Raw genomic sequence first — 12,500 nt, 5'->3', positions numbered from 1 at the left:
GTCACGTAACATTAAACGAGTGGTGCGAGCAGCCGAACACATCTGCACAATGCACTGATATCATTATTAGGAATGTAACGATTAGCCAATTTCACTATTAACCACTCTTTAAATTGTCACGATTAATAATTCGTAAAGGCTTCTCAATGCCGCATTTCCAACACAATCTCACGACAATTCGTAACTTTTTGATTTTCGTATGAATTTTTACAATCTAATTCGTACAATTTAGTACGATCATGCTCATGACCCAATGACGGTTGGGTTTAGGGGTGTGGTTGGGTGCCACGTCTCCTTTTTTAAAATCGTACAATTTCGTACAACTGAACTCGTACGAATTAGCCACAAAACTGACAAAACGTAAAATACATTTTCTCATGAGATCAGGCTGGTGTTTCTGTTGCACAGAACGAAACTGCTGCAAATAAGCAAAGTTATGCCAACTGTGCGCGCGTTTAAAGTTCCGAGCTTATACACCAGGCTAATATGCGTGCACACACACACGATATTAACCAAAGCAGTTCGCCGTTCACATATCGCGTTTTTCCGAGCTCAAGTTTCAATGTAAGAATATATGCAAAAATTCGTGCGCAAGCAGAGCGACGCCCAATAGAAAACATCTCACACTATAGCGTGGCTTTCAGTGCAAGGTAAACAAAAGATATTAGATGAATTATTACAAATGATTAAAATAATTATATATGTATGAACGCTGATGACAACAACAGTTCATTGAACTACTTAGCTGATATAAAGCTTTACGTAAGACGTGTTAACAGTGAAACCAGGATTATTCTTTAGACTATAATCGCACAACCAAAATCTATAATTGTTGCGCAGTTTAAAACATAACATATGAATGTGTCTGAATGTAGAGGAAGCCTACTTTAGCAATGCACTGCTTTTGTTGTGCTTTGAAATACAACATTTGAATATGTTTGTAAAAAAAAAGCCACAATGTACAATGCACTGATGTTATGTAGTTTCAAGATTCAACTTATCAACAATTAATGTAGAAAATCCAACGTGGCTGTCTTAAGGAGCAAAAATATACCATACGGCCTCTTATATGCTGTTGTGTCATCACTCATATTGCAAGTCATATCTCACCGGCCTCTTGTTTAGGATGCTTTTTAAATTTTTTAATTGAATAGCCCTGCTGTAAAATAAGAGAAAATGTACTGGCAGTTTATTACAAGGTGTTTGTAGCGTAATATACAACACCAACCCAGACATTATTTCGTTTTAAACTGTTAAAAATGTTCATAAAAGTCACTTTTTTCTAACCTTTCATGGTTTAAAGGTATCATAATGCAATTCAAAGCATAAATATATGGGGGAAAATAAAACATGAATCACAAAATATGGAAAACTGTTTATTCACGGATGTTTTACAGTGTAGTCTCAGAGCGTCTGATGCGTAACGCACATGCAATGCAACTCCAGCCATTCAGTGTGCAAGAAGATGGGTTTTTAAGGTTGATTATTTTATGATTAGCACACTTTGCGTTCTGCCTGTGACATTAATACTTTCAGAAATGATCACGTTTTTAAATATCCCTCCTACGATTTCCATATATTTGTACGCTCATATCTACAAAATAATAGCCCTCCTGTGAAATTTTAATTCTTTTTTCAAATATTTTTCAAGTGGGCCTTGCAGCAAGAAGGTCACTGGTTTGAGTCCCGGCTAGGCTAGTTGGCATTTCTGTGTGGAGTTTGCATGTTAAATCAACTTAACAGTTCCAACTTGCTACGGGTTTACTCGCTTCTCTAAGTAAAGTCAACCTGTTGCTGTTAAGGTAGTAGAGCAGAGGTGGGCAAACTCGGTCCTGAAAGCCTGGTGCATAGTTTAGCTCCAACTCTAATCAAACACACCTGCTCATAGATTTATAGTGATCTTAAAGACACTATCTTTGTTCAAATGTGTCAGACCCAAACTATGCAGGACACCAGAGGTCTGCATTCCCACCGCTATACCGCGGGACCCGACCAGATTTTTTGTGGCGCGGGAATAAGTTGCTGGAGCGGTCGGTAACTGGTGTAAGATTAGATGGGAGCGAGCGTTCTAACTCCCGAGCGAGCGAGCACGCGTATATATGTGTGTGGATGAGACAGCGTGATGCTGTGTGTAGCTTGTTTGTTGCCGTCTATGTGTGTCTCTGTTTGTGCGAATGAGAGCAGCCTGATCTCACAAGAAAACGCAAGTATTTTACGTTTTGCTAGTTTAGTGGCTAATTCATACGAATTCGTACGAGTTCAGTCGTACGAAATTGTACGGTTTTAAAAAGGAGGCGTGGCACCTAACCACACCCCTAAACCCAAACGTCATTGGGGGATGAGCAAATCGTTCTAAATTGTACAAATTAGATCGTACGAATTCATACAAATTAGCAACTAAATCAAAAAGTTACGAATTGCCGTGAGATTGTGTTGAAGAGAAAGCTTTGTTCTGTCTCTCTGTGTGTGTGTGTGTGTGTGTATGAGAGAGAGCGTGATGCTGTTTGTGTGTCACTTGCTTGGTGCTTATGTGTGTGTGTGTATGCACAGACAGATTGTTATAGGCTGTCTGGACTCTGTATAGCTGGATGGTGGGTAGAAAACGGGGCGCGGCGGATAGCAGGACAACAAATGCTGGCTTTGGGCTAAAACCTGGTGGGAGCGGGATTCAAAATTTAGTCCCGTGCATATCTCTAAAGCCTGGTTTATAATTCTGCGTCAAGTGACCGGCGTAACCCACGGCGCATGCAACGGTGTAAAAGTTCCTCTGTGTCGAGTTTCTTCGCTGCTGTTTCGTTTTCCTGAACACTTCCGGGATGTACAAGTGGCTCAAACTCGCTCATTTTGAGGCAGGAACCGGCGGACGTGCAACAACTTTAACTATGAGCTAAACACAAAACAAAACTTTCCATCCGGAGCTCCTTCACGGGACTCCACACTTGTAAACAATCGCTCCATCAGGCTCGCACTATTCACGCGGCTCTCGGTCCCGCCCAGACTCGTCAGCGCTACCAAGCCGACCAATAACAGAGCCTGCGCTACGTGTCGTTGCGACGTGTAGTTACATTTTTTGAGAGGTGCACGTCAGCGACGCCGACGACCACGGCGAAGGGCTATGCGTCAGCGCCGTAGCATACACCGGCGTTTGAAGCAGAAGTATAAATCAGCCTTTAACACCAGGCTTTCAGGACAGAGTTTGCCCACTTCTGCAATAGAGTAAACCTGTTAAGTAAAGTAAATAAACCCTTTTTACAGCATGTGCTGATGTCTTCATTATTAAAGGCCAGATGACTTTAAACAAACATTCATTAAATATTAATTCTGCAGGAAGAATGTTTGTTGTTAACTCTGAGAGAATGTTCTGTGTTAGCTGGAGAAGGCATTTATCTTGTCATGCTTTACTGTAAAGCCCTGTTCTTCAGGAGAGGAACTTCTGGACTTTTCTTCAGACAATAAGCATATTTAATGGAATTGAATATGTCTGTACAGCTCAGTTAAGATGAGAACGGCTCTTATGATCCCAATGAATACATATTTGTCCTGTTATACGATGGACAGATTATAATCATCTGTTTTAATTATTTTTTAATGGCATCTTCTTTGTTTGAGACCCAAATGCCACTAGAGCAGCCATATAATACAATAATGAATACGGTTATTATTTTTATATTTTCCTACTGTTGTTTCTTTGACAATCATTTCAGCCAAAATGTGATTATTACACGCCTTTTGCACATAGCGCGAGCGCATAAATCAGCATGGTGGTCATGATGTGGCTGGGTTTTGGGTCTGCGGAGTGTGTGGATGATCACCAAATCAAATGGATTTGTTCGATGTGAATAATCATGTAGGAATGACTGGATCTGCATTTAGACACACGTTACTGCCTCCTATAAGAGAGCAGGATGTGAACGTCCATTCATTCCAAATATGTACATAAAAATATGAGAATTAAATATTTTTTTCTGAAATAAAACTGTGTTTGTGTGTTTAATATATATATATATATATATATATATATATATATATATATATATATATATATATATATATATATATATATATATATTTTTTTTTTTTTTTTTTAACTCGCTTTAGTGTGTTGGAAATGAAAAAAAAAAGTCTTGCACCACTTTCCTGACGTTTAATAAAGGATAAATGTGCACATTGCAATAAGTCATGATAACAAATGTTTGTATGCTAATTTAACTTATTAAAATAAGTTATCTATATTTCATCTACAGTCTTCAGATGTTTAGTCATTTCAATGTATTGTAGGTTGAAATGGCTGATTAAAAATTAAGGCAGCTATTTTTTCTGTTTGGTAAAGTAGTAAGACAGTGTGCATTGTGTAAAACTCTGAAGAAAAATGAAGAGAAAATGTATCACAGGGTTTTTACCAATTATATGAGGTTATTATATTATATTAAATAAACTACTCATAAAGTTTCCCAGAGATGGGTTGCATCTGCTGCGTAAAAACGTGCTGGATAAGTTGGCGGTTCATTCCGCTGTGGCGACCCTGGTTTAATAAAGGGACTAAGCCAACAAGAAAATGAATGAAACTACTCATAAAATGTGTTCAGATTTCAAGGAACTTATCATTTAGAGCATTTAAAGAGAATGACAATAGGTCAAAATAAAATAGAAACATTTTCCGACCTTAAATACACTCACTGGCCACTTTATTAGGCACACCTTACACCAGGAGGTTGCCTTCAGATCTGCCTTAATCCTTCGTGGCATAGATTCAACAAGGCACTGTTGAATATTCCTCAAAGATTTTGGTCCTTATTGACATGATAGCATCACACAGTTGCCGCAGATCTCCCGTTACACCACATTCCAAAGGTGCTCTATTGGATTGAGCTCTGGTGACTGTGGAGGCCATTTGAGTACAGTGAACTCATTGTCATGTTCTAGAAACCAGTCTGAGATGATTCATTCTTTATGCTGCTGGGAGAAACTGTCAGAAGAGGGGTACACTGTGGTCATAAAGGGATGGACATGGTCAGCAACAATACTCAGGTAGGCTGTGGCATTGGCACGATGCTCAATTGGTACTGATGTGCCCAAAGTATGCCAAGAAAATCTCCCCCACACCATTACAACGCCACCCCCAGCCTGAACCATTGATAAAAGGCAGGATGGATCCATGCTTTCATGTTGTTTATGCCAAATTCTGACACTTTTATTTGAATGTCACAGCCGACTCATCAGACCAGGCAACGTTTCCTTAATCCTCTATTGGCCAATTTTGGTGAGCCTGTGTGAATTGTAGCCTCAGTTTCCTGTTTTTAGCTGACAGGAGCACGTTCAAAGTCACTTAAATCCCTTTTCTTTCCCATTCTGATGTTCAGTTTGAACTGCAGCAGATCGTCTTGACCGTGTTTACACGCCTAAATGCATTGAGTTGCTGCTATGTGATTGGCTGATTAGAAATTAGCAGTTGGACCGGTGTACCTAATAAAGTGGCCGGTAAGTGTATTTACTGACATGAACTAATAATGAACAACACAGCATTTATTTAACATAGTTCAACATTGACGAATGCATTATTAAAATATGAACTCGTGCTTGTTAGCATTAGTTAATGCACTTTGAGTTAACATAAACAAACAATGAACAACAATGTATTTTCATTAACTAACATGAACAAACACTAAATGTTCAATGTTCAAGTTTCATTAACTAACGTTAACTAATACAACCTTATTGATAAGTTAATTCATTTTCCTTCGGCTTAGTCTCTATTTCAGAGGTCGCCACAGCGGAATGAACCGCCAACTATTCCAGCATATGTTTTATACATCGTATGCCCTTCACACTCATACACTACAGCCAAATAAGGTAATCAATTCCTCTATGGCACATGTGTTTGAACTGTGGGGAAACTGGAGAGACCGGAGGAAACTCACACCAGGGAGAACATGCAAACTCCACACAGAAATGACAACTGGCCCAACTAGGACTCGAACCAGCGACCTTGTAAGGCCACCGTGCTGCCCTTTTTGTTAAGTGTTAACATTATTTCTAAACACTAAAATATTTTGGTTTATATGTATAACTACAACATAAATAATGTATTCCTCAGAAGTGAATTTTAATATAATTGTGTGCTTTAAGTTGCATCAAGTTGTCAACAATCCCCCTATAATTCAGATATGATGTTTATTATATTTATGTTCTAGAAATAAACCTGTTAAAAATCTACAACCCATCCGAAATTCCCAAAGTAGCCCATAATATTGCAGCAATGCCAATTGTTGGACTGCAAACCGAATACCTCTGTGTTGTACTAATTAATTCTCGTCTCTTATCTTTACATAGTCGCCTGCGAAAGACATTTCTCGGCACAAAGGAGGAGAAAAAAATGACTCAGGCCACTCTTGCACGCACCGAGTAAACATCGCAAATGCTAACATATGCTAATGAGCTTTCTTATATTCCCTCTTTCCTCCCACGGAGAATAGACTTGGTTCATTAACTAAACAAACACAAAACTCCGTCGTCTAAATATCATTTTAATTAAAGACGGGGAAAACAGACGGGCCCACAGGGGGAATATCGGGCTCCCCCTGAAAATGCCACACCTGGACGCAATCTCTCGCGCGCCCTTTCCATTTTAATTTCCCGGGGAAATGAGTTCAGAATGTCAATAGATGAGTATCGCCCAGTTGAGAGGGGTAATTAGGTTTTGCCGTGTGTCCTTTCAGATTACAAACGTTAATGAAGAAACGGTCTCCATGGCGCTAACACACTTCTCTAAATCGAAGTTCATCTCTCTGAGGGCCCGTGAACCGGAGGTGAGGAGATGAGCAATTTAGACATGTCCCTCTCCAGACTACAGATCAGGAATTAGAGGAGAGCAGCTTTACAGCGCAGAGTCACGTTCAAACAATGACACGCTTTCAGAAGTGGGAACTATCTCGCCATGGAAACTTGAGAACTTTGCTCATGAATATTAATTAGGAGGCTTTGACAGACATGCGCCCAGCAGTTCTATCTGTGGCGAATTGAGGACTTTCATATTAATAATAGACTGCAGCAAAGTATTATTTTTTAATTCAATGTAAATCAATGACCATCAAAGTTGTTCAGAGTCAATTAAATAGTGCTAATGTTGTTTTGAAGTCATACTTACATGCGATTTCAAGCTGAATATTCAAATTAGCATGGTGCATCAAACAATTTAGGGACACAATTGTCTTGTTGTTCGAAAATGAAGGTATGTGCGAATATTAAACCAACTTTACCTCAATCTGTCAGTGGGAATGGAATGGAAAGTAACTTTGCAGGCTTATTGTGGATAAGTACCCATGTCTATGTTTCTGGAGAGCGCAAATTATGTAGCCAGAGGTACGTATGACTGCATTTCATCTTTGAAACGAACACCGGGGCGGTTTAATGCTATGACACGCTTTCAGAAATGCGAATAATCTCGCCATGGAAACCTGAGAACTTTGCTCATGAATATTAATTAGGTGGCTTTGACCGACATGAGCCCAGCAGTTCTGAGGGGAATTGAGGTAAAGTTGTTTTATATTTGCATATTCAGACGTTCTCCTTAATAGTAGGCTGCAGCAAAGTATTATTTTCAAATTCAATGTAAATCAATGACTATCAAAGTTGTTTAGAGTCAATTAAATAGTGCTAATGTTGTTTTGAAGTCATACTTACATGCGATTTCAAGCTGAATATTCAAATTAGCATGGTGCATCAAACAATATAGGGACACAAGTTGTCTTGTTCGAAAATTAAGGAATGTGCGAATGTTAAACCAACTTTACCTCAATCTGTCAGTGGGAATGGAATGGAAAGTAACTTCACAGGCTCGTTGTGAATATGTACACCTGTTTATATTTCTGGAGAGCGCAAAATATGTAGCCAGAGGTACGTATGGCTGCATTTCATCTTTGAAATGAACGCTACGGGCGGTTTGATGCTGACGATGGCTTCTGTTCCTTTTAGCGCTACCAGCTGGCTGCTTACCTCTGTACAGATGGCTTTTCCGGTGTTACCAGATTGCCCAGTGGTTTGCTGTGTATGCTGATGGACTAAGGAAATGAAGCGAAGTTGATCGCGACAATGACGTTCGAGAAGAACGCTTCCAGAAACCAGGTAAATAAATAAATAAACAACAGGCTGAAAACATGGTTAAATTAATCTAAATTTATATGTTGCTTTTAGAAGCACTTTTAATTGGGTAAAGGTGATGGGGTGGGTGGGTCTGGTCAGCTGAGGTGCATATTGCGCCGTCTGGTGGATTTAGGAGTGAAGAGGATGCGCAAGAGAAATTTACAATCATCAAAAATCGTACACAGCGGCTTCTGACAGATTTGCAAAAACAAAAACTTAGAGCAGACGTACCTCCAGTTACGTTTTTCACTGTCCCCAGAAATGTAGACCTGGTTACATATTCGTAATAAGCCTGAGTTGGAATGTAAACACTGTTGAATTGAAGGAAACTCGCATGTTTTGCTGATTATTGCTGCTGACAGTGATTGATTGTAATCATGTTTTGGCCTGTACTAATCATTTTAGAGTATGATAGACTGCTAAAAGTTATAATAAATCAAACTGAAGAGAGAAACTGAGGAACAATATGAGATTGGGGTAAAGTTGTTTTTATATTTGCACATTCATTCATTTCTGAACAGTAAAAATTTGTTTGGGCTACTTTGAATATTTGGTCTAAATTCACATGTAAGTATGACTTGAAAACAACACTAGTACTATTTAATTGACTGTGAACAATGTTGTACTTTGATAGTCATTGGCTGCTAATATGATTTCACTATCTAGAATTTGCAAAGAACATTTTTGTGAAATAATATTAAGGAGAAAGTCTGAAAATATTAAATAATAGTGAATAATAGTATAATTTTATAATAATAAAAATAATAGTGCAAATATTAAACCAACTTTACTTCAATCTGGAGTAACAAAACGTAAACAATCCTGTTTTTGGGTTGTTTCAGGTTGAAAATGTGCAGAAATCACAAATCCTGCTTTAAGGATCTTAATCGCAACTGAGTCTTTTTCATCTGTTGAACACAAATCAAAATGGTGGATGTTAGGAAGTAGCTTTTGGAGGTTAAAACGGACCTGAATTACAAAGATGAAGGGATGTTTTTTTATTTGCTGTATCCGTGATTCATCTCTTTGGGCTTTCCTCTTTGATAAATTAAAATGCTGCTTTTAGGAATGCATTTATTCACATCACTAGTCATTTGACAATTCAAAAATACAAAACTTACAAGCAGTTTTTATTTCTGAGGTAGCCTATTTTAAGCTGCAGTCACTTTAAGACTAATGCACGGGTCCAAATATTGATCCATTTTTCTCCTGGCTGTTTATTTTTTCCTTCGCTTGAGAGATAAACTAGTGCGTTTAGATAGACTTTCAGGCATTTTGCATTTAATGTTTAGTGTAAGAAATCCAGTAACACTTTATTTTGATGAAGTATTAGTAGACTGTCTGCTTAATATCTGCTGATACTGCTCCTTCAACAAACATTTACTGACTATAAGAAATTTTGCAAATACATATCAGCTTACACTGACCCTAACCCCAACCCTAACAGTCTACATATAATCTAATGAAAATTAGTTGGCATGTAAATGCAATTTATCTTATTTATTACAAATTTATTTATTAATTTATTACAAACTGACCATCAAAATAAAATGTGACCAGAAGTGCTATACTTAAGCATATGAGGCGTTTTCAGGTGTTTGTCAAAAAGTAAGAGAGATGTCTAAACCAGCAGCATCCGAACTCTGTCTAGACAAACTTTAATTAACTTTTCTGTCCTTAAGTATCTGGATCAAGTGTCTTTAATTGAAGTAAGAGCTAAAAAGGCCCTCCAGGATAGAGTTTGGACACCCCTGGACTAAAAGCAGGACCATATTGGATCCTACACGGAAAAAAAACCTATATAAACATATATGTTTTAATATGTTATTATATAGGATTTTAATATATGTAACATGTATAAAATTGGCCGTTTTCCTATATTATATGTATAGGGCTTATATGTGGATATAAAGAAGCAATACAGGAGACCTATATGGCCTGTTTTTGCACATATATGAACCTCAATTTTGCCTATATGTGGCATATATTTGAATATATGCATAATATATATTACCATATACAGTTGAAGTCAGAATTATTAGCCCCCCTGAATTATTAGCGCCCCTGTTTATTTTTTTTTTCCCAATTTCTGTTAAACGGAGGAAAGATTGTTTCAGCACATTTCTAAGCATAATAGATTTAGAAACCTATTTCTAATAACTGATTTATTTTCTCTTTGTCATGATGACAGTAAATAATATTAGACTAGATATTCTTCAAGACACTTCTATACAGCTTATAGTGACATTTAAAGGCTTCATGAAGTTAATAAGGTTAACTAGGCAGGTTAGGGTAATAACAATAAATACAGTTATTGTATAACGATGGTTTGTGCTGTAGACTATCGAAAAAAAAAATAGCTGAAAGGGGCTAATAATTTTGTCCCAAATTTGGGTTTTAAAAAATTAAAAACTGCTTTTATTCTAGCCGAAATAAAACAATTAAGACTTTCTATAGAAGAAAAAATATTAACAGACATACTGTGAAAATGTCCTTGCTCTGTTAAAAATAATTTGGGAAATATTTAAAAGAGAAAAAAAAAACCAAAAGGGGGCTAATAATTCTGACTTCAACTGTATGTGCGCATATACTGCATACAGGTTTCCTTGTGCATACAATTGAAACCAGAAGTTTACAAAAAAAAAGGAACATTTTTTTTTAATGTCTGATGGTAAATCATACTAAACATTTACTTTTTTAAAGTCCATTAGGATTACCTAAATGATTTACATTTGCTAATTGCCAGAATGATTTTTTTTTGAGAATTCTTTATTATTTTTTTGACAGTCAAAAGTTTACAAACATTTCCTTGATATTTTTAGCTTTGCTTTTAAACTGTATAACTTTGGTCAAATGTTTTGGGTATCCCTCCACAAACTCACAATAGTTTGAAGGAATTTTGGCCCATTCCTCCTGACAGAATTGATGTAACGGAGTCAGGTTTGTAGGCTGTCTTGCTCGCACAAGCTTTTTCAACTCTGCCCACAAATTCTCTATAGGATTGAGATCAGGGCTTTGTGATGGCCACTCCAAAACATTCACTCTATTGTCCTTAAAGCACTTTTTTTTTCAAAACCATCTGAGCTTTTTCGGAGGCAGAATAATATTATTGTGTGTAAACTTGACTTTCAAGAAAAGTTTTAACAATTTCTCAACAAATATCTCTGTTATTATTCTGCTAAGCCGAACAGAAACACATTTGATAATCCTAACTTACCTAAAAGAGAAAAAGTTTAGTCGCAGTAGCATCTGACTTTTTTTTTAATACCGCGTATGTAAACTTCTGCTTTCAACTGTATATCCTCATATTTGTTCTTTCCATGTGGGATCAGGTGAGCAGGCGATCACTCAACCCTAATTTATCCACAACTTTAAAGGTCCATCAGGATGAGCGGTATCCTTAAAGATTAATGCTGATATATCCTCCAGTCTGAGCCTGGCACTGCTGTCGTGCTCTCAATAGTTCTGCATTTAGATATTGTCGTGACAGAATGAGTAACGCTGAGTTCTTTTCCACTGCTTGCTGCATTCAATAACTCTTTTTAACATCAAGCACGCAATGGTTCATTTTCTCATTCATGCATGTTTTTATAATCGTACAGTTAGGTGGTTTTTCTGCAGTGGCTCATGCTGAAGGAATGACTATAGAAAGGTTATCAGTGTGATGGTGAAAACTGTACATGTCTGCCACTTATACCACTGAAATGAATAGGCACAGTTAGAATAGCAAGATGTGAGAGGAATTGCTATTGTGAATATATATATATATATATATATATATATATATATATATATATATATATATATATATATATATATATATATATATATATTGCAAGAGTACTGCTATATTATATTGCACTATTTGCAGTTCAATGTTAAAGACATAGTTCCTCCAAAAATGAAAACTCACCTCAAGTGGTTCCAAACCTTTATGAGTTTATCTATTCTGTTGAACACTAAAGACGATTTTCAGAAGAAAGCTGAAAATCTGTAACCATTAACTTCCATTGTATGAAAACCGAACACTGGAAGTGAATGTTTACAGGTTTCCAACATTTTTCAAAATATCTCTTTTTGTGTTTAACAGAAGGTTTAAGGTAAATTATGATCGAATTTTATTTTATTTATTTATTTATTTATTTATTTATTTATTTATTTATTTATTTATTTATTTATTTATTTATTTATTTATTTTTATTTATTTTTATTTTTATTTATTTTATTTTAAATTTTATTTTATTTTAATCGTATTTTATGAACTATCCCTTTAATATTAAGCTGCAAAATATTAATATACAATATAATGATGCAAAAGCAAAGCTCTCCCACATGTTTGGCAATTCCAATGGTATGTTACT

The 12,500-nt window shown here is 36.6% G+C and overlaps 1 protein-coding gene across 2 annotated transcripts in view; it reads left to right on the top strand.

The window, feature by feature from the left end:
* The window catches only part of si:ch73-233f7.1, a 20,886-nt gene extending 16,910 nt beyond the window's left edge, over positions 1 to 3,976 (top strand). For both annotated transcript variants that reach the window (NM_001365181.2, NM_001365180.2), the window contains 1 exon segment: positions 1 to 3,976. This exon segment is cut by the window's left edge and continues 742 nt beyond it. The gene's annotated coding sequence lies outside the window, so the exon portion shown is untranslated.
* Positions 3,977 to 12,500: the final 8,524 nt, after the last annotated feature.

The sequence above is a fragment of the Danio rerio genome, chromosome 14, assembly GCF_052040795.2.
Source record: "Danio rerio strain M-AB ecotype USA chromosome 14, GRCz13ab, whole genome shotgun sequence".
NCBI classification, from domain to species: domain Eukaryota; kingdom Metazoa; phylum Chordata; class Actinopteri; order Cypriniformes; family Danionidae; genus Danio; species Danio rerio.
This window is presented reverse-complemented; position numbering and strand designations above follow the sequence as displayed.